At 35.3% G+C, this 24,901-nt stretch overlaps 1 pseudogene; it reads left to right on the forward strand.

The window, feature by feature from the left end:
- The first annotated feature begins 5,853 nt into the window (after positions 1-5,853).
- LOC128567444 (suppressor of cytokine signaling 6-like) overlaps positions 5,854-24,901 on the forward strand; it is a 129,289-nt pseudogene continuing 110,241 nt past the window's right edge.

Genomic DNA, 24,901 nt, shown 5'->3' on the forward strand with positions numbered 1-24,901 from the left:
GTTTTTAAATACAAATCACAACTGAGACACTGTTGATGAAGGACAGAATGGATCCCTGAAAAAGACTATTATATTGAACCATCAGGAAGAATTTCCCTAAAACTCTTCTAAAGGTATCTATGACTATTTACTCAGGTCACAATATCCCCAGAAAAGGGGATGACCCCAACATTATAAGGACAGTAAGACACAAGTCAGTGTTGATGTTGATATCCAATAAATAAACATTTCATTGTAGTCCCCCTATTAGAATAGGGGCACACAGTAGGCAGGTAACAAATGGAGTCTAGTCCAGCTAGTTCACAATGTACATGTGACCCCACAATGTAGCTCTTTCTCAACCACCAAATTGATTGTTGGAGTGTATATGTATGGTGGCTGGAAGAAGTCCCATATTAATTTATTGACTTTTGGAATTTTTATAATAGCAGCCTCAGCCTATGAAACATACAAACTGACGTCTACTTTAAGGACAAAAAGAATACCGTGGTAGTGAGCCCTACATATCCAATTCACTGATACAGCCCCTGTAAAAATCAGATGCAATGCTAACAGATGGTAGTAAATTACTCATTGAAGTATTGATCTCAATTGCAACTGTTTTGTCAAATATTGTTTGACAAAGGTAATTTTGATAAAGCCAATTAACACAGCCTCGGGTACACAGTATGTGATTGCTGATTTGACTAACTTAACTTTTCAGTCTTTGTGAAAAATAAACAGAAAGAATTCATATTCACTTGCTGCAAATGTCAGTACAAATTTGCCTTCCACTTCTGCATAATCTATTCTGAAGAGATCTATAACTCCAGGACATATAGTGGCACACCTGAGTGGTTCACTGTATTTGTGACATTGTACTAATAAGAACACATAAGAATTAAGTGGTAAGTCTGTTAGAGGCCTTGGAAAGACACATGTCCTTTAGAGAATGGGATATAAACTTTATGAAGAGTTAAGATGCTACCACATTAATAAAGTTTTTAGGGATCTAGTACTTTGTAGCATTCCATGAAATACCTCCCCACGTAAAAAAGAATATATCCTGCAGGTGCCATCATTCAGGAGGAGACTCCAGCCCTGAGAGGGCACACTATGCAAGACTTACCTGGACATTATATGGAGTGACTTGAAAACTGGAAACTTTCAGCAGCTCACAGAGAAGGAAATGGCTTTGAAGCAGGTCTAGGTTTCCAGATTTGGGGTTTTTTTTAATTACTATTATTAAATCATAGCTGTGTATATTAATGCGATCATGGGGCACCATACACTGGTTTTATAGACTGTTTGACACATTTTTATCACACTGGTTAACATAGCCTTCCTGGCATTTTCTTAGTTATTGTGTTAAGACATTTATATTCTACATTTACTAAGTTTCACATGTACGCTTGTAAGATGCACCGCAGGTGTAATCCCACCAATCACCCTCCCTCCGCCCATCCTCCCATCCCCGTCCCCTTCCTCTCCCCCTTCCTCCTATTCTTAGGTTATAACTGGGTAATAGCATTCATATGAAAGCCATAAATGAGTTTCATAGTAGGGCTGAGTACATTGGATACTTTTTCTTCCATTCTTGAGATACTTTACTAAGAAGAATATGTTCCAGCTCCATTCATGTAAACATGAAAGAGGTTAAGTCTCCATCTTTCTTTAAGGCTGCATAATATTCCATGGTGGAAATATACCACAATTTATTAATCCATTCATGGATCGATGGGCACTTGGGCTTTTTCCATGACTTAGCAATTATGAATTGGGCTGCAATAAACATTCTGGTACAAATAGCTTTGTTACGATGTGATTTTTGGTCTTCTGGGTATATCCCTAGTAGAGGAATTATAGGATTGAATGGCAGATCTATTTTTAGATCTCTAAGTGTTCTCCACACATCTTTCCAAAAGGAATGTATTAATTTGCATTCCCACCAGCAGTGTAGAAGTGATTAGTGGTCCTAAGTTCGGGCCTGTGATATTACGAATATCTGTGATAGGAGAAGATACTATGCAGCATTTATGTAGTGCTTACTCTGGAAATACAATGTTGACCTCTCCAGGGCTTGGGAGAGGGACACGCCATCTGCAAAGTAGAAGAACTAAACAACTTTCAAATGACAATTTCTGATGTGATACTGATCCTGCTAGAAATGCATTATAAAATACCAAATGACTTGTAGTTAGAAATTCCCAACTGAAGAGTATTCTGTCAACCACACTACTATTTAAGGGCTTACAGCAAGGCAAGGGTAGAAACAGATTAGTTAGGAGTCTATTACAACAATTCAGGGGGGTAAAACAAGTGGTGTTAACCTTGGATTCTGGATATAACTTGATGATACAACTGACACAGTAGACTGGTGGATTGGATTTGGACTGTGATGGAAACAGAGGAACAAGGATGACTAGAAGATTGGGGGCCTGAGCAAAAGGGGGAAAAATGGCTTGGTCATGAACTAGAAGCTCAATGGCTACGAGAAGAAGTTTACAAAGAACAGGGAGGGTGAGGAAAAAGCTATTCAATGTTCAGTTACAGACACGTTGAATTTGAGACAGGTACTAGACATACAAGTAGAGATGTCAATCAAATAAGCAGTTGATATACAAGTCTAAAGTCCAGGGGACAGATCATAACTGTAGAAATAAAGCTGGGACTTATTAGTAGATAGACGATATTTAAAGGCATGAGTCTGGATGAGATCATTATCAGAAGGATGCATAGATAGAAAAAAGCTCAATGACTATGCTGGGACTCTCAGGTCATGGAGGTGAGGGGGAGCCAGCCTTGAGCCACGATAACATAGCCAGACGTTGGAGAAAGACATAGAAGCCAATGTTTTATTCTGGAACAAGGAAGGAAATTGTTTCAAGGGGAAAGTGAGTGATGTGAACTATGGTGCACACAGATACTAAATAAGATACCTTACGTCGTTATTCTGTTTCTTCAAGTCTACTCTATTCTGACATTTGCTGTTTCTATTCAGTCCTGTCAGGACTCAGTTTTTTCTCATTTTATCAATCTTGTAATGTTGCTCACTCAGTTTTTCCTCCTGAAGAGATGTTCTCAGACCTCTTCAAGTACAGTAGTGAGTGTCTGGCAACACACATCCTTTGGAGTAGAAAAGGCATCTTTCTAGTTGGTAAACACAGAGTCCCAGCAAAACTGGGCTCTGACTTTGCATTTCCTCCAAAGAGTTTGCGGTTCTTTTTAGACATTACCTCATCAATCCTAAGGTCTATAAGTACAGAGACATTAAAAGGTATCGGGAAGCACATGGGCAGCATTAATTGCCTAAAATAGGCCATGTAGAACATTTAAATAAAGTGAAATAAATTTATCTGTAGACAAAGTCTTATGTTTCTCATAACCTTTTATACATGAATATTCATAGAAGTCACATAGAAATGGATCATTGAAGTATCAATCCAGACAGCTCAACAAGAGAAGGACCTAAAATGTTGTGCCTGATTTAACAGAAACAACAGCACATCGTCAACATGATCATCAGCCTCAAACATCATTAGTCATATCTATAAGAAGACTTAATCGGGATCATTACTGTGCTAAACACGGGAAATTATTATTTGTATTATCATAGCCACTCTGTAAAATAGGTACAGGAATAATTATTATAAAAAGTTCCAGGCTCAGAGACTTTAAAAAACTTGCCCAAGGTCACACATACAGAAGTGTTGGCCATGAAGTGTGCAGGTATAAAATCTAATAATATTAATAATGATGTTATCTAAATTTTGTTTTTAAAGAAAGAACTAAGATCCTTTCCTATAGTATCATGGAAGCTGAAAGGAAAAAATATAGAGGCTAGCTTAAGCAGATGAAATAGGAAAACAGATCAAACACAAAAATAAAAGAAGTTCACTATTTACAAAAAACAAATGAGCTTAATAAATATCTAGAAGACTAAGTAGGTTAATAAATGAAAGAAATAAAATATCTACATTTTTATCTACATATTAATCTGAGCTAATATAAACTTTAAAAGAAAAACTGGCTCAAAGCAAGAAAAGTAAATTACAGATTAAGCACACATGAAAATAGATTCAAAAGTCTAACAATTAAAATAGTAAAATATGTGATTAAGTATGCACAGTTGAATTAGTCCTTCTAATTCATAGTACTCACGTCACTTTCCCCATTTCACTATTACTGAAAACATCTTTCTCACCGGCTTCTTACTTCTAAATGTCATTTTGCTTATTTTGTTTGGTTTGCTATTCCTTTTTTTCAAGGCAATTCCACAAACAGTATTCCAGTAGGCAATAGTGAACTACAGAAAGATTTTGAGGAACAAAGAAACTTGACTAAATTTGAGCTTTACCAGAATTATACTTCCCTTGGTGTGTAGAATGTGTTATAGTGGAGGAACACATTCTGAGAAAACGGTTCTCTTTCAAATGGAAAGGTAAGACATCTAATTATAGTACATAGGATTTTAATCATAGTATTTATGATTACTAAAATAAGGTAAATATTGTAAATTCAACTATTTAATTAAAATTAAACCTTTCCTTCACATTGTAGATATTTCCAAAGGATCTATAAAAATAAATTAAATTCCTTAAATTAAAGAAATTGATTAATTTCTAATAAAAAGATTGGTTAAACATTTGAGTGTTATATAGCAATATACAAATTAAGATTAAAATTATAAGATCTAATTATTAGATGAATACATTCACCTACCCTAGTATTGAAAATCTTTTCTCAATAATGACTAGTTGTCAGGCAGTGCCTGTGGCTCAGTCGGTAGGGCACTGGCCCCATATACCAAGGGTGGAGGTTCAAACCCAGCCCCAGCCAAACTGCAACCAAAAAATAGCCGGGCGTTGTGGCGAGCACCTGTAGTCCCAGCTACTCTGGAGGCTGAGGCAAGAGAATCGCTTAAGCCCAGGAGTTGGAGGTTGCTGTGAGCTGGGTGACGCCACGGCACTCTACCAAGGGCCATAAAGTAAGACTCTGTTTCTACAAAAAAAAATTAAATAAAAAAAAAAATAATAATGACTAGTTGTCAAATGAAATGTGAAAAATACACAGAATCCAATGTTTATTAATATATTTAAATGTAAATGTATTATATTTACACAAATGTTAAATTATGTAAGAAAATATTAAATTTAAAGGTAGTAAAATACAGAAATTTTAATAAAATATTTTTAAGCGTACTAACCTTACATAAATAAATAAAACACATCATTTTGCTGAAGTATGTAAAAAATTTTAATAAGCATAAATAAACATTTTTATAGAAAAGTTTCTAAATAATGGTGTTTGTATTGCCAATAGCATGAACAAATGAGATTTTTACAAATGGAAATCTATTTGAAATGTTTGTAGATTTTCATATTTGTAGTTAGAAGAAGTTAAAGTATTTTCTTTATTAAAACATTCATGTATATTTTTAGGTAAATATTGCAATGGTGCATTTATCATTTTTAAATATTAAATATTTTTATTTTGATGATTCTCATGACTAATAACCTTAGTTAACATGTCAAACGAATGACTCAAATCTTATAGGCTGCATATTACAAGGGGGTTAAAACATAGGCTTTGGAGTCAGATGAGCCTGGGTTCAAATCCTGGAAGTGTCATTAATGTGCTTAATGGTGTTGGGCAAAGTTACAGATTAAAATTTGTTGCCTGAAAAGATGAAGTTCTTACATGTGATACCTTTCAATGTGAGTTTATTTGAAAATTGGGTCTTTGCAGATGTAAGTAAATCATGATAAAGTTAGGGTAGGTCCTAGTCCAGCAAGTCCTTCTAAGCAGAGAGGAGGCACAGAAACAGTCCTACATGGAGGGACAGAGTATGTGACGGCACAGACAGACGGGACGATGTGTCCTCAAGCCAGGAATGCCAAGGATTGTCAGCAACATCGAAAGGTAAGAAAAAAGATATGAAAAAATTCTCCTAGAGCCTCCAGAAAGAGCGTGGGTCTATAGATACCTTGATTTCAGGCTTTTAGCCTCCAGAACTGTGAAAGAATATACTTATTTTAAGCCACTCAGGTTGTGGTAATTTGTTACGGCAGCTCTAGGCAGCTAACATAGGTAAGAAATCTAGTTTATTCAAGATTCAGATGTTCCTTTTAAAAAAAGACGTGATTATTCCCATTGAGGACTTAATCTCCATGTGGTCTGAGTTTTCTCAACTGTAAGATGGGGATAATGATAGTATCCCCATTATAATGTTGCAAGGAATAAATGAGACTTTGTATGGATAAAGTACTTAACACCTGCCTGTGTGTGAAGCATAGGCAAAGGCCTGGTCCATGTGTATTTGCCATTTTACTATTAGAGTTGATAAACCTTGTAATGGGCTTAGCACAGGGATTAACACACAGTAAACACTTATTAAATGTTATTTATTATCCTGATTAAAGAATAAATTTATGTAAAATACTTATAAGGTACATCAAACATAGCAAGCCTTCAATAAATGTGTCCATTTTAATTAATTGCGTTTGGAAATAAAGTAATTAATTTATTCTTTATGTTATTATTTAACTTTCTAGTGAAATCACAAAATTAATCTTTCAAATGCTAAAATAATTACTTCCAATTGAGTAGCTTATGCCTTGACAAAAATCTCAAATCTATATGAATTCTGACAGTCTAAATTTTAAAATGAAAAAGCAAATAAGTATTTTATTTATTCTTCATGAGGCAGAAATTGGAGTGACATAGCTACAACTCAAGGAATACATTTATCTAAAAACATTTATGATGAATTTATCAAGTGCCTAGAATTGTGCTACACCAAAAAGGAAATGACATGAACATAGCTTATTGTCTATTAAAGAGATAAAGATGAGGGTTTCAAAGAAAAATAATGAGTATTACGTAGGATTGAGGAAGGCTGCATTGGGAACACATAGCAGGGATAAGCAGAAGTTCTCCAAGAAGAAGAGAGCTGCTACTTAGGGGGGAAAAAAAAATTAGATGTCAAAGAGATCCACTTTCTAATTTAAATAATTGTTCTAATTATGAAAAAGATTGCCCTGTTTTAGAAAATAAAACATTGAGGTATTTATGAGAAAAGGAATCATCCTGTACGTAAAATTCACTCTGAACTAGTTCAATAAATTATGCTGTACAGTCATGTGCCACATAAGAACATTTCAGTCAGTGAGAGACCACATGTGTGATGCTGGGCCCATAAGATTACAGTACAGTAAGTACTCTTAATGTATCTTTCTATGTGTACATTTTTTTAGATACACAAATACTTACCATTGTGTTATAATCGCCTACAGTACTCAGCACACTAACATGCTGTTCAGGTTTCTAGCCTAGGAGAGACAGATACCATATGGCCTGGGTGTGTTGTAGGCTGTACCATCTAGATTTGTGAAAGTGCATCATAATGTTCACACAAGTCTGAAATCACCTAACGGCACATTTCTTACAATATATCTTTGTCATTAAGCATGCATGACTTTATATGCATACTTACATACATACAATATATATATTAAAGAGGGAAGAACAAAAAGTGTGGGTAAAACATTGACAATACAGGAAATTTGAGAAAGGTTGTACGTGAATTATTTATACTATTTTTGTAACTATTCTATACTTCTGAAATTATGTCAAAATAGAAAGTTAGGTAAAAGATGTCGAGAAAGAACAAATAGAAATTTTCTATAGGACGGGTATAGCGGCTCATGCCTATAATTCTAGCACTCTGGGAGGCAAAGGTGGGTGGGTTGCTTGAGCTCAGGAGTTCAAGACCAGCCTCATCAAGACTGAGACCCTGTCTCTACTAAAAATAGAAAAAAAAAAAAAAAGAAAAAACTAGCTGGTTATTATGGTGTACGCCTGTAGTCCCAGGTTTCAGCTACTGGGGAAGCTGAGACAAGAGGATTGCTCAAGCCCAAGAGTATGAGGTTGCTGTGAGTTATGACACCAGGGCACTCCACCCAGGGTGACAGAGTGAGTCTCAAAAACAAACAAACAAACAAACAAAAAAAACATAAAAAAGGAATTTAATATAAAATAGAAATGTTCTGATTAGTCACTTGAAATTATTAAGTTATTTTTGATGACTGATTTAAAACATGATTTATATTGCATCTTTTTAAATTTCAGAATAAATGGGAAAGCAGGACTATAGTTAATCACTTTATTTATAACCATACTCAAATACAATTAGCTTGGAAGGTGATGAGAACTTATTCATTGTTTTTCAGACAATGGTACATTTATAAATACAGGATGAAAAAATAGGATTTGTTTAAATTAATTGTTTCTAAGCCTTATTTTATTTCATCTATACAAAATCGTGTTACTTATTGTAGCTACTTTTGTAGCTCTGTGAAAACAAGGGAATGTCTGAAGGTAAATATTACTATATTATTTTAAGGAACTACAGTACGGAATAACATTGATTTTAATCATTTTTATTTCTTATACACAGGGTTGCCTGATAGAGCATTCTGTGAATCTGGTTATCTGTTGTAGAGAGGAATTTTCCTACTAATCTTACAGACAGTGTGGCCCACCAGATGCTATTTTTGTTTAATGATTCTCTACCCTTAAGGAGATTTTCACTGTGTATAGCTGGTTTTAAATTGGAAAGCTGCCAAATTGACTCTACTTTAAGTTTTGATCTTACAAGTAAATCTCCACATAAGTATTATAAATCATCCTGTGAAAATATCAATGCATCCCGAAGTCAGACTAAAACAATTTCAGGTGCAAAAGATCACTAGGCCATGTTGAAAAAAAAAACTTTAATCCAGTAGTAGATCAAAAAGCATGTTTCAGTTATCTTCAGATAAACTCAACCAATCTTTAAAATAAATGCATGCACCAGACTTTTTCTATCCATGGAATAAATTTTTCATTATTGAACACATACTTTAACTTATTAAGAACAACTGTTTGACCAATAAATAAGTATGTGTCCCTCATGCGAAGACTTACCATAGACTAAATTCAAACCTTCCCAATTTATTCCATAAGGCAGCAGGCGACTTTGCAGTGAGAGTGCATTTAACTGGTGGTGACAAGATGCAGCAAGCTAGGTTCTTTTCTCCAAAGCAGCAGTGAAGCCCTTTCAGACAAGTAAATATTATCTCAATCACTTTGTTTGGTAAGGGGCATACAAAGAGAAAGAAGCTGTAAATGAATTTAAAAATTATCAACTGCATTATTTATTTAATTTATTTCTGAGTGTTTCATCACCCCCAAACTTAGTCATTCAAAACGACCACCGTTTATTTTCTTAGCTACCGGTGATTGGCAACAGGGGCTGAGCTCAGGGGCACGGTTTACTTCTGCTCCTCATGGCATCATCTGGACTCGTTCACGCTGTTGCGGATCAGTTGGCAGGTCACTTTGTCAGTTGGTTCTGGATGGCTTCACTTGCATTGCTGGCAGCTGGATGGGGCTGTCAGCCAAGGTATGTCAGTTCTATCCCTGTGGCATCTCCAGCAGGCTACCCTGGGCTTCTTTATATGCCATCTGATTTCAAAGAGGACAAGAACAGAGGATGAACATCCTCTGGAGTCCTGGGCTTGGAAGACATATCATGTTACTTTATGACTTTCTTGGTCAAAGCAAATCACAGGGCCAGCTCACATTAAAGGGAGGGGAAATCAGTTCCACCCTCTCATGGAAGAAATTGCATTGAAAAAAAATATATACCAATAGAAATGAGAGAAATGCAGTGACACATAAAGAACAGAGTTTCTTCTCTTCTTAAAAAAGGACTCTAAGTGTGATTTTTCAAATTTTCCAACGAACAACTCTCAATTGTTATTTTTCCAGCAGAGTAATTTTAAATGATTTCTAATAATTTTCACGAATCCAGGCCAATTGTTTTAGATGCCTTAAGGAATCTTGAGGGTGTGCTGACTCCCATCTAGCTCTGTAATCCAACTATTTCTCTTCCTACAAAGAACAAATGCTGTTATGTGTGGATCTATTTGTGTACCACATCTGCCTCCAATATAAGTTGTAAACAACCTAGCATTAATCTCTTCTTTCAGTAAACTTTTAAATTCTTATTTATTCTTACTCTACTTCTTCTAAAATCCATCTAATGTTGGGCATTTGCTAGATATTCTTTTTGGGTCTGGTCTTTTAAAATGTAGCCCATTGTGATGTGATATTTTATAAAATCGGCCACAATATCCGATTTCTTTTCACTGTTCTTTATACAAGGCAGGAAATCAGAGTGGAGGATGCCTTGAGAACAACCGGCTATGGTGAGTGATCTTTCTCTACTTGCTTTATTTATTTTCTGGACAGACTGACTCAGTGGTATGTGCCGGAAAGAATACTATGAAACAATATAAGAAAACAGGCAGCCCGGGGAATTCAACTATAGATCTAAAAACTTTATCAAGCAAAAATTTCAGAACTGGGATATCAGGAGAGAAACTCTGGATCTGGAAAAATAAGCATCTCCTTGCCTTGGTCACAGGACTTATTTTCTCCAAGTCCTCCCTCATCTTTAAAGAGGTGGGCCTTAGCAATCATCGTAAAACTATAGGCATAAAGCATGTCTCATGGGAAGACAGCTACAAAGCTGATGGCACAAATATGTTGTTTCCAGAAAATAAGCATCTTTCATAAATGGATCATGACTTTCCCCATCTCATTTCCATTCCTAAACTTCAGAAAATTGTAAGTTTGACCCGTGGGTAGTAATGTTATTTAGGCTACCAGGACCAGTGAGGCTAGTTTCACAGTGATTTACGCCCAGGAGTATGTATTTCACCTCCATTAAACGTCTGAGACAGAAGGAAGTCCTATTTTCTGAACACTTCCCCCCATCTTTCCACTATTTCCAGTTCTGTTTGGTCAGTCCAGACCTAGGGAGGGCTGAAAGAGGGAGCAGAAGGCAAGCACCATGCTTTAAGAACTTGGTTCAGAAGTTAGACATGACATGTAGTATACATGTCATTTGCCAGAAACAAATCATATTATCACTCCTAATTCCAAGAAAGGATGGGGAATATAGTCATTCCTCAGGTTACCAAGACCAAGCTGTAACAACATGAGCAAGATTTCATTCGAAACAAACAAAGGCAACAAAAAAACTCCACAAGCAATAAAATAAAACAAAACTATCAAATAAAAATAAAAATCTTCGAGGACTATTAACTATATCAACTTCATTATTCAAACACTACATTATGAACCAGAAATTAGTTACCTCCAGAGGACAGGTTGCATTAGGTATAAAAAACCTTAGACACAAATGTGTAAGCACAGAATTATACTACCAGAAATAGCTCTAGAAAATAATTATGCATATGTAAAAATATTTTACTGTAGCTACATTCATTGCAGTATCTATAACATGAGAAACCCCTAATAGTTGACATTTATATAGACTATGGAAAAGTAGTATTAAGATATAGGTTTGCCTACTGGAGTACATATATTACCAATATTCAGGGTCACTATTTTCACTGACAACCTGAATAACATGAATGACATAAAATTTTACAATGTATAATTGAGTGAAAAACTGTAAGTATAATATAAACATGATTTCATTTCATACAGTTTTATAATTATTGGACATACATGGTCAGACAATTAAGTTCATTAATTCATCCTGGAAAAAGCGCTGCATACCTCATTGCCAAATACCTCATTACAGTTATCTTCGAAGTACCCCCCTTGGGAAGCTGTGCACCCACACCAGTGCCTAGTCCACCCTTCAACGCAATTTTGGAACTCTCTCTCTGGAATGGGCATCAGAGCTATTGTGCTACAAGGTCTGACTAGTTCACAAACTCATCCTAGACTAAATGCTTCAAAGATAGATGAGGCACTGGTGTGAAGGTGTAGCCAGAACCAGGAGCATAAAGCAAACACTCGTGTGGGAAAAGTTGTCCTTTATTACTAAGATTCAGAATCCCAGGAAGACAGGGAGGTCATTCTCAAAGCCTGTCTTACTTTGGGAGCATGTCAAAGAGTTCTAATATCCTCCTTAAAAAGTTATTATCTTTAGCTATACATCATCCAGCCCTCTAATCTCTAGCTGAAGAACTCAGTGTTTGTTAATTTCCCGTGCTGTACATCTGGTGTTTTTTTCTTGAGCCCAGGGTCGTGATGGCTTCAGTGTTGGAATCATGGGAGGATTGAGAGTCCCATGACCGACCAATAACCATTTAGATTATTAACTAACTTTTCCAGGTAAGGGGGTGGTGGAGGCTGATTTTTCTCTTAGAGCCACCGTCATATTCAGCAATGAGGTATCTGACTCATTTCCTAGGATGACTTCTCATGCTTATTTGTCCAACGTCTTAATATATGTAATCTTACCATCAAATAACATTGATTCTCTCTCTGGATGGTCACATTCTTAGTTCTTAGGAACATGGAACTCTTTCACAATAAGAAATAAAATGCTTTTTTAAAAAAGGTCATTCTTTTAAATGACTGAAGTGAATATATGAAAAGGAGATTATTGTAAAACAGAATTCTAGTGCCCTATCAACCTCACTTTTCATGATGCAGTCCTTTATCTTGGTCATACTTTGCATTCAGCTCAGAAACTAAAAACTGAGGAATCACCACACTGTATTTTTCTTAGAATATGCCACCAAAGAAGGAATATGTTTTGGCTGCTTTAATTTCCTTAAGTGAGGTATATTTCAGAATGTGATCCATCAATTTAGAAATCTAGAATCCAGTCAAACTGGTTAAAATGCATGATCACACGTTATTCCATAGGAGAGAACCACTCCCATAGGAGCCTGCCCCTAATGTTACATATCAGCAGGAACAGAGAAAATTTCCTTTGGCGGCCTACTCACTCCTTTCTTGGAGTATCTTAATTCCTTTAACATAAACTCCTAGTAATAGCTTGCTGCATTTTTTGAAAGATAATAACGAATCTATACACATATACACATCTATTTTTTTCCGAAAACATACATTTATATTTGCTGTGGAAAAATATGTACATCTATATTTGCTTGTAGTAGGCCAATAACACCTCAACTGTCCACCCTACCAATGTGATATAAACTGGAAAATCTTCTTAAATAAGAATTTCACAAAGCAGCACATTGAGAGAAAATTCCCAGGAATGAATAAAGAAATCTGTTTGTTAAACAAACCTGGGCAGAATTTCCATGGTGGCTTTTCTGGCTGAATTCTTCAGTGTATCTAGTGGCAGGACCCCCCGGTTTTCATTTACTTGACCATCAGATTTTATTAAAAGACTGGAAACTGCATAATTATGATAGCTTCATCTTGTGAACAAAAAGGATTATATTTGTTAACCCTGTATTTACCAAGGCCTGTGGGGTAAATAACCCACTCCCATTTCAACATTGGCATTTGAAGGGGATACAATTTGATTGCAAAACAGCTGCAGGCATCCATCCTCTTAAGTCAAATGATTCTTTATCAATTTAACCTTTGTTAAGAAAATGAAGACAATGATTCCTTGTTTATACTCACTAGTTTTCCTTCTTCAACCTTTCTTAGAAGCTTCAATTAGTATTTTAAGTTTCCTATGAATTTTAATGATTGAGTCTATTTTACATGACACTCAGTAGCCAGCTAAAACCCTCAAAGAAGATTTTCTCTGTTCCTGCTGAGAGGTCAGGCTCATCTGTGAATGTTTCTCTCCTTTGGGATAAAGTGTAGCTCTGCTTTTTAGCCAAATTTAACTAAAAGGAATCTTGCTTTGCCTTTATATGCTACAAAATAACTGAACTTTTTGTGCTAAGATAACTCAGTGTTCTCCTTGGGTATACTTTCAGATCAGCTGTATGAGAAAGACTCAAAGTATCAACCAAGATGGAAGAACCAACAGTGAAAGTATCTCAGTGAAACAGAGAGATGGAGGTGTAAATAATGATAACAGTAAGCACAAAGATGTTTTTATTAAGTCTGAAAATGTATCTTAAAATATTCATAAAATGTATTTCCTGCTGATTATAGATTTATCCTTTGCTAACTCAAAAACTTAGAAGAAATGACATTCACTGACTGACTCACTCTTTTTATGTATAACAATATATTTAAATAAAATTTTTTCAAAAACTTAGAATCATAGTAACTTTGTTTTCTTTTTCCTTTTCATATGTGTTGTTAAAATTAGCTCCTAGTTTTAAGCTGTAGCTTTGTTCTAAACTATATTTCACAGTTCTGTACATTCACATGCTGCTTAACTTTTCTGATGAAGATACTGCAATATTTAATATATTTACTATGAAGATATGTCCTTGAACTATAAGGGCATTTCAAAATCAAAAAATCTAATAAAAATTTTTGACTTAACAGAACATAAAAGAAAACATTGACATCCTAAAAGAGGAATAACAGTAATTTGGTAATAAAGTTAATTATTAATTTTTAATAAATGTAGTAAAGTTGGAACAGAATATGATACCTATTGAAAACCTGCATGGTTGCAGAACAATGTAAATGTGCTTAATGCCATTCAACTATAGGGTAAATTTTATGTCACACATATCTGAACACATTAAGAATAACACAATTTTTAAAACATAGGTGTGGAAAGATACAAATATTTATATCATATCAGTAACATGTATAAGCTATTCTGAGTAGCTTGACAAAGATTAAGTATTACTAGTACCATGTTTTAAGTATGATAATGTTGCTATAAACATGTTTTATTTACCAATTTTTGTTCTAGACATGATACTAAGAATTTCATGCCATTTCATTTAGTTTTCTCTATGATTCTATTAGATGGGTATTAGAAGTTTCATTTCATAAGCAAAGAGAGTAACATTCAGGTAGTCAAATTAATTGCGTGACACCACACAGCTAGTAGGTGATGCATGACACAATTCGGACCTAGGATCATCTGATTCTAAAATTGGCCACAGTGCTTTTGCTCTTGTTTACAGTCTCTAAATCTCATGAGTCTCATACAAACAAACAAAGAACCCAGATTTTTTTTTTTTTTTTTTTTTAAAGAAAATCCTTCCCAATTGTAGGGGAAGTAAGCCCTGATTTTTAGCAGAAGACTCACTTCCTGCTTGAGAGGCCTGGAGAATCACAGGAAGGGCATGTAAGCTGTGCACGTGCCCAAGATCAGAAAACTGGCCTCCAAAGGCAGAATGTGTACGTGAGGTGTGGCAATACCAGACTTAATGGTTGTGGTAAGGAGTCTCTAGATTCAAAAGGTCTCGTGATGCTAGAGGCAGAGGTCTTGCTTAGGTCTGAGATAATCTGCCTAACACTTCCCATGTTCTCACTTTTTAGTGCTCATGTCTGATAACTTTTAACTACCTTTTCCTGTTTCATACAATAAATATGGACCCAAAGTTTACTCAGGAGGTCTCCTCCCAGAGTTCCTCAGTCCCCCAAAACAGACTCTGTTCATTTATGGTGACATGACCCACTCATCTGGTAACCCCAGACCCCTTCACACAATCATGTACATTCTAACTCCTGGAACATGTCAATGTTATTTTATTTGGAGAAAAAGATAGCTGAACATACAATTAAGTATTTTGAGAGATTATTCTAGTTTATCCAGTGGGACTTAAATTCAACGAGAAGGTTCTTTATAAGAGACACACAGGGGATATTTGACAAAGAAAGAGGAAGAGGCAATGTGACCATGGAAACCACAAGTCAAGGAGGGCCTGGAGCCACAAGAAGCTCTAAGGAACAGAATCAGCCATGTAGCCTTTGGAGAAAGCATTTCTCTACATCGAAAATGACCTAGCTAAAAAAGAAATCAAGAAAACAATCTCACTTATGATAACTTAAAAAAAAAAAAACCCTAGGAAAAAAATTAACTAAGGAAATAAAATATTTGTACACTAAAAACTATAAATCATTGATGAAAAGAATTAAAGAAAACACAAATAAGTGTAAATGTTCATATTGTTCATAAATGAGAAGATTCGATATCATTAAAATGCCCATACTTGATAACACAATCTCTATCAAAATCCAGGGACATCCTTCACTGAAATAGAAAAAAAAGAAACCTAAAGTTGGTATAGAATTATAAAAAATCTCTGACTAGCCAATGCAACACTAAGAATGAAAAACAAATCGGCAGGTATCACAACTCCTGATTTAAACTTACAAAGTTATAGTAATAAAAAATAGTATCATACTGGCATAAAAACAGACATGTAGACCAATGGGACAGGATAGGTAGACTAGAAATAAATCCAAATATGTATGATTAACTAATTTTCAATAAAGGAAAAGGATATAATGGGGAATAGGTAGACACTTCAGTAAAGTGTTCTGGGAAAACTAGATTTCCACATGCAAAAAAATAAATAAATAGAAAGAAAGAAAAAGAAATCTAATCCTTACGTTATACCACATACACAAATTAACTCCAAACAGATAATAGGCCTATATATAATATCTGAAACCCCTAGAAAAAGAAATAGAATAAAAGTTCCTGAACATTGGACTTAGTAATGATTTGGGGGATATTACACCTAAAGCTCGAGCTATAAAAACAAACAAACAAAAAAATACACGAGACTACATTAAACTAAAAAGCTCATTAACAACAAAGGAATTTATCAACAAAATGAAAAAGCAATCTATGTACTAGAAAAAAATAATTGCAAACCATAAAGGGTTAGCATCTAAAATCTATAAAGAAATTTTACAACTCAACTGCAAAAAACCAAACAAATAACCCAAATGAAAAATGAGCCAAGAACCTGAATAGTCATTTCTTCAAAGACCTAAATGCAAAATAGGTATAAGACAAGGTGCTCAGAATCATTAATCATAAGAAAATGCCAATTAAAATGACTTTGAGATAATTATCTCTCACGTATAAGGCTAGCTATTAAAAAAAAAAAAGACAAGCAATTATAAATGTTGGCAAGTGTGAGAAGAAAAAGGAACCCTAGTACACAGATGATGTGAATGGAGATTTGTACAGCCATTACAAAAAGAAGTATGGAAGTTCCTAAATAAATCAAAAGTAGAACTACCATATGATCTAGCAATCCCTCTTCTGGGTATATACCCAAGTAGATGAAATCATCATCTTGTAAAGGTATCTACACTCCCATGTTCACTGTAGCTTTATTCACAGCAGCCAATATATGGAAACAACATATATGTCCACCAAAAGATGAATGGGTAAAGAAAATTTAGTATATTATAATATACTTACATATTTAGTAATATGTTTTATATATATATATATATATATCCAGTGAAATATTACTCAGTCTTAGAAAAGAAGATTCTGCCATGTGCCACAACATCACACACCCAGAGGACGCTATGCTAAGTGAAATAAGCCAGACACAGAAATAAAAATGTTACATGATCCACTTGAAATATTTTTTTAAAAGAGCTCAAATACACAGAGATAGAAAATGAAACATTGGTTCCCAGAGGTGGGGGGATAGTAATTGGGGAGATACAGTCAAAGGTTATAAAATAGCAGATATGTAAGATAAATGTCTACAGGTTTAATGTACAACATGAAAACTAAAAATAAAATAGTTTTAAGGATTTAAAAAAAATAAGTAGATGTTATTTGTTTTTGTCGTGAAAGAGTATATACAAAGGGACACATAGTAAGATTAAACAATTCGACAAAGTTATATAGTTATAAAAGTATGAAGACAGAATTAGAACCAGGTGCATTTTAAGTCTAAAATCTATAGTCTTAACCACTCTGTGATTCTGTAAGGATTCAAGTTTAATTGTACTAATTTGGTGAATATATTCACCCACCCATCCATATGTTCTATAGCACCCTTTCCAGTTCTCTACCATATCTCTGAAAGCAGTCATTGTAATAGTGCTGGCACAATCAATCATCTGCCAGTGTTAACCCCCCCCCAGCCCCCACCCACACTGAAGTGATGGTGCTACATACATCCCTCCCTACTTTCTTTTATCACTAGATGTGTCACCATCATGATCAGCATAGATTACCTAATACACTATGTGATATATTTATTTATTATGTTTATTGTTGATTATCTATATCTCTCACAGATTTAAATTTATCAGGTCAAAATTATTTGTCTTGGGCGGCGCCTGTGGCTCAGTTGGTAAGGCGCCGGCCCCATGTACCGAGGGTGGCGGGTTCAAACCCGGCCCCGGCCAAACTACAACCAAAAAATGGTGGGGCGTTGTGGCGGGTGCCTGTAGTCCCAGCTACTTGGGAGGCTGAGGCAAGAGAATCGCTTGGGCCCAGGAGTTGGAGGTTGCTGTGAGCTGTGTGAGGCCACGGCACTCTACCGAGGGCCATAAAGTGAGACTCTGTCTCTACAAAAAAAAAAAAAAAAAAAAAAAATTATCTGTCTCTTTTGTTTACTGAATCCCTAGTATTCAGAAAAATACCTGGCATATGATAGAGAATCAAGAAATGTTTATTGATGGAAAGCATAAATAATTGGGGTAGATGTTCATGTCAGAATTTATAAGCAAACAAGTACATAATTGAATTATAGGTTTGAATTAGAGTCACACATATTTTAATATATTAACATATTTAAATAGATTTCTTCCCAATCATTTTCGATGAATTCTAACTTATTTACAAGTTTCGGATTAAATTTTATAGATAAGTTCCGATCCCTGACTGTTGACCTTGTTTGATTATAGTAGTCAAGACAGTCTCAGTGGACAGTGCAAGCAGGACTCTGTCAGGAGAGTATTTACTAAGGCACAGCATGTCTTCATTTAATGTGGTTGAAAGGTTCTCAGAAACGGCCACCTTAAGTGGAACAAAACCAGTTTTATCATTGGCTGGCAAATCTACATGAAGGAGAACTAAATTTCTAAGGCAGATTTTGCGTCACGAAAATCTAGGTGAAGACCCAAATTTTTCATCACGAAAATCAAATTTCTAGGTGAAGACCCAAAACACTTCTGATATTAAATATTAGAGTAAATGTGATCTCTGGTTACATTCAAGAAAGATTAAAAAAATAAGTAAGATAATTATTTATTCAATTATTTCAGTTTGAAGTCCAAGGTGGCCAGAACATATCCTGGCACATGGCAGAAACCATCCCTGGACAGGGTGCGCACACACGTACACGCACTCAACACTCAGACTGGGACAAGTTAGACATGCCAGTGAACCTAACATGCATATCTTTGGGATGTGAGGGAAACTGGAGTTCCCAGAGAAAACTTAGGCAGATGGGGGGAGGGGGGAACGTGTAAACGCCACACTGACAGTGGTGCCAGAAAGGAATCGAGTTTTTTTTCGTCAACATAATAACCAAAAGACATTGAACAAAATGACATTATTTGAGGACCTGCTAAAAAATGTTTTTACTGTTTGCTTGTTTTATATGTTACACATAGACCTCCCAAGTCCAAAAGTTAGTCAGTAGACTAGCACATCTAAAAATATCCTATTCAGATAATTTAGTCTAATAAAATAATAAACCGTTCAATGTGTTTTTGTTGATTGATTCTAAATTGGAGTCAACTTCAAATTATCTCTTTGCCTGGGGAGCAGCATCTGAGATTCAAAACTAAAGTCTTTCAGTTTCCCTGTTTAGTCACAGCATTGTACACTTGAGCCAAAGCAAACATACTCTTTGTTTTGAAGATGTGAGCATATTGCTTGCTGAGACTCAAAAGAATAAACTCTCTTAAAATTGTTATCTTGTCATTTGAAAGCTAATGATAACCAATAAAAGATAACCCAGCAAAAAATAAGTCGCCATTTTGCAAGAACAGGTTGTTTTTCCTAGAAATCAAATCTACAACTTTCTTGTAAACTGTACTTTCCCACTTTAATTGATAATATTTCACGCTTTTGATTTCTCCTTTAACAAAAGCTTGATCTGCAACCAAGATAATGTACACTGTTAATTCATTTTATTTAATTGATTTGTATGTATTGAGTTGAGCATTTCTCATTAACATAAATAAACATATAGATGGGATACTGCAAAAGCAGTTTTGAGAGAAAAATTTATCACTTTAGATGCCTACACTTGAAAAACAGAAAGAGAGCGCATCAACAAATTCAAGCCATCTTATGGAGTTGGAAAAAGAAGAACAATCTAAGCCCAATGTCAGTAGAAGAAAAAAAAATTTCAACCTTTTTTAGCTCACAGCACACTTGAACCTATAGTTAAACTTTACATTGATCAGAAAAAAGTAAAAAAAAGAATATACTTACTTTGCTTTAAACTTCTTTTGAAAATATAATCTTTAAAAATTTTCACAGCGCACCTAAGATTCTCTCATGGCACAGGAGAGTACTGCAGCACACTGGCTGAAAATCACTGATACAGAGAGAAAGCCGAGAGAAGGTCTCTATGTGCTTAGAGACCCAACAGGCACATGTAGAGTTCTTGTGTTATATAACACCTGTGTTGGAGAAACAAGTGGCCTGGGTTGCTGAAAGGTCTCTTTCTGTATTCCATAATCCATCAACATTGTAGCTAGAAAACATACCACACTACACAGCTAAAACTCTGCTGCCAGTCTTAGCACCAGGAAAGGAAAAAGCTCATTACAAGAGAGTGATGCAACACACTTCAACTTCATTTTTTTCTGAGTATTTCCAATAAGAATATCACCCCCAATTCTTACACTGCTGGTAGAAATGCACGCTAATACATTCCTTCTGGAAGGATGTTTAGAGAATACTTAGAGACCTAAAAATAGACCTGCCATTCGATCCTATAATTCCTTTACTAGGTTTATACCCAAAAGACCAAAAATCACAATATAACAAAGACATCTGTACCAGAATGTTTATTGCAGCCCAATTTATAATCGCTAAGTCATGGAAGAAGCCCAAGTGTCTATCGACCCACGAATGGACTAGCAAATTGTGGTACATGTATACCATGGAATATTATGCAGCCTTAAAGAAAGATGGAGACTTTACCTCTTTCATGTTTACATGGATGGAGCTGGAACATATTCTTCTTAGCAAAGTATCTCAGGAGTGGAAGAAAAAGTATCCAATGTACTCAGCTCTACTATGAAGCTAAATTATAGCTTTCACATGAAGGCTATAACCCAACTATAGCACAAGACTATGGGGAAAGGGCCAAGGAAGGGGAAGGGAGGGGGGAGGTTATGGTGGAGGGAGAGTAATGGATGGGGCCACACCTACAATGCATCTTAGAATGGGTATAGGCGAAACTTAACTAAATGCAGAATACAAATGCCTACATACAGTAACTAAGAAAATGCCATGAAGGTTACGTTGAACAGTTTGATGAGAATATTTCGGATTGTATATGAAACCATCACATTGTACCCCTTGATTGCACTAATATACTTCGCTATGATTTAACAATAAAAATAAATTAAAAAAAGTATCTGATGAGATTTTTGTCTCACCTCATAAGGATTCTGTCGTTATCTGCTCCACATATTAAGACACAGTCTTGACTTTGCAAGTTTCCTACTTAGGGTCTTCTCATTTCTGATGACTTCATTTTTGAGCTCCTTGAAGGAAATTAACTAAATATTCTACAGACATCTAACACAGAAGAAAATTCTTAATGGTTTCTTTTTAGCACTACCTTTAGTTGTTCTCTCTCTTACTTCTTCCATCTGCAGTCCTGCCACTATTTTTTTAAAGTTCTATGATATTTATTAAAGCATAATTAGCCTACACAATATGAAATATGAAAAGATCAATATAAATTTATATTGGTCATAAAGAATCTTCAACTATAACTGTGAATTAGCAAAAAAAGAAAAGTGCGATTTAGGAAGCTCTTGATCCTGAGTTAGCCTTTCTTAGAAATGAGTTAAAACTCTATATGAAACTTAAAATGAAACACAGCATCTTTAAATGTTCTCAAAATTATTCTAATCTTTACTGAAAGAAATGCTGCAACTCAGAATTAATCTTTGACTTCAACCAGTGGGCGCAGTAGTAGTGGCAAGAGTGACTGAACCAGCTTCACTAAATAAAGGCTATGTCATTTCATGCCAGAATCCTTTGGAGTCTTGCTTTCCTCAGATAAAATGGAAATAATAATCCTATCTAGCAACCAAGATGGTTATAACAAAAATTTTATGCGCATAGATGATGTGTAATAGATATCCTTATATTACTAATTACATTAGAATTAAAAATTAAACACATATTGTTACATTGAGTATGTAGAATAATCATAGGTAATTGATTCACAGAACTTCCCATGATTCCCATTAGAATTCCATGTAAAGGACTACAGTAAGGTCATCCTTGTGAGAACACTTTCTTTTTCACACCATGTTTATTCTTGTATATGTACCACTCTTTCTATTTTACACTTGATAGGCACTAGGTCCACCACTAGGTCTGTGTTTTCTCTAACTCTTCCTTCTTATTAGCATCATACACAGCTTACAACTAAGTGACTGAAAGACTGTCAAGATAAAATGGAGAACATTGATGGGAGGCTTATCGTGTGCCAGGCAACATTCTAAGTGCTTATCATTCATATGGCACCTTTCCTTATACAGCTCATACTTGTAGACAAAGGTGTTTTATAATGATCCTAAAAATTTGTTAATCACAATGGACTATATGCAACACTTTATTTCAATGTTATAATTGAAGATACGAGAGATGAAAAATGGGGAAAGATATAAAGGATTCTACTGGTTGCAGAGAATATAAGCATGAGAACTTAGAGATTTATTTTCTACTTCTTGTGCCTGTAAGGACATTGCAGCTCAATTTACAATTGCCAAGATATGGAAGCAACCCACGTGCCCATGAATGAATTGATAAACTGTGGTGTATATATATCATGGAATACAATTCAGCCATGAAAAAGATGGAGACTTTATATACTTTTTATTAACATGGATGGAGTTGAAACACATTCTTCTTAGTATCACAAGAATGGAAAATCAAGTATCCAGTGTACTCAATTCTAATGTGAAGCCAGTAGATGAACTAGGAAACTCTCACACAAGAGAAAAACTCAATGCCATTCAAGTTGGGGACAAGGGGAAGGAGGGTGGAGAGGTGAAAGAAGGAGGGAAGGGGATTGGTTTGCTCCCATATAATGGACATAATGGAAATGGCTATTCTTTCAAAATCTAATGACAAATATTAGAGTACTGTTGGTCTAGTAGAATATGCCACATAATGTAAGGGTATATGACACACCTCCCAGGTATGGGACACAATTACAACAGAAACTTTACCTAACAAATGCAAACATTGTAACCTAACCTATATTCCCACATTAACCTGAAATGTAAAATAAATAAATAAATAAAAATAAATTCTTGCATCTGAGTGCAGAGACAACTCTTATTGTCATTATTGCCTAACCTGGCATGTACTCACTTGATCCTGAGGGAAGATTTTTTTTTTTTCAGTTTTGGCCGGGACCGGGTTTGAACCCATCACCCCTGGCATATGGGGTCAGCGCCCTAGTCCTTAAGTCACAGGCACTGCCCCTAAAGGAAGATTAGTGATAGACTTATACTTGCACCCAAACATGAGTCATATGATTACAGCAAGCAGTATTTCAAATTATTCCCTGGAAATTCAAATGTTATGGACACCAGGGCCCATTCACATAATTTCTCTGCTTGGACTTAGTCTGGGGCAGGAATTGCATACAGAAGGTGTTGAATAAAGTTCTTGGCTTTTGTGTGTATTTTCAGAAGGAAACAAAAAAACAGTAAGGTGCAAAACTAAAATGTTTTTATTCAGGTTTTCCTGAGGGCTCATATAATAGAAATAAGGGTCACATTCTTTGGAAATAGTGCAAGCTTATAGAGACAATATCTCATGTTACTATTAGGAAAAACCATATAAGAAAAATACATTAAAGAAAAGAGAAAAGTCTTGCCCATGGCTATTCTTTCAAAATCTAATGACAAATATTAGAGTACTGTTGGCCTGGTAGAATATGCCACATTTTGGAGCACTAGAAAAGATGACTGGAATTGGAAAGTGAGTCACAGAAGTGAGCTTTTAACCTTCACATGCTTATTCTGAGGATTTTCATAGGGAGTGATTCACATTAGTTTCTCCAATCATTAGGGAACACTGAATTTGTATCAAATAACTAAAACACATTTTTATATGCCCCGAATCACAAAAACTCTCTTTGAAGAACAGCATGTATGCAGGGGTGCAATTGTGAATCCATGTTCACAAAACGAGCCCTGGTGGTTTTTTTGTAGTAAGAATTTAAAACATGATCATTTAGCCCCATAATTCCTAATGTTCTCAGTGCTTGGTGAGTCATCTGAATTAAAGTGGAAAATGGAAAAGAGACTTCTTTCCAAAGAAACACTACTGACAGACATATCAGGAGCAGCCCCACAGGTCATATGAAAATTCCCATAGTGGTTCTTGTTAAGGGATTATCCAAACTATCCCACAAACTTAATTTCTGTTAAAAAAAAAATCACATCTACAAAACATGATGATAGGTATTTTCTGGACCACATAAACAGAGAGCGGAAGCATTCATGGCAAAGTGCTTCTTTTGCCTTCATCACCACCTGCCGTGGAATTGCTCTCAGATAGTGGTGACAACCCTCCTTGTAGAAGGATTCCCTGTCTGCCCTGTTGGCTTCAAGAGGCAACAACATTCATCCACGCTCTTGGTCTAGTCCAGTGGCTATGACTTCAGACTTCATTGACTCAGCTTAAAATAGTCAGACTCCTTGACCTCATATTAAAGCTCCTCTGTCAAGATTTATGAAGTTTAACTATCACCTCTTAAATTGTGAAAAATCTATAATCTCTGGAAGAGTATTTGGCCACTCCCTCAACCATGAGAGATAGGGTAGGAAAGGCGAAGAATAAGTTGAGGCACAAATGCATCTTTCACATACACTTAAACTTGATTTTAAAAATGCAAAAGTAAATGCCCCCAAGAGGAGGTTCTTTGTAATCCATGAGCTGATAGATGCAAACACATATTCAAAGAAGATGCAGTAGTTTGAGTAAAAGAAAAATCATATC

This window comes from Nycticebus coucang, chromosome 16 (assembly GCF_027406575.1).
Source record: "Nycticebus coucang isolate mNycCou1 chromosome 16, mNycCou1.pri, whole genome shotgun sequence".
Taxonomy (NCBI): Eukaryota; Metazoa; Chordata; class Mammalia; order Primates; family Lorisidae; genus Nycticebus; species Nycticebus coucang.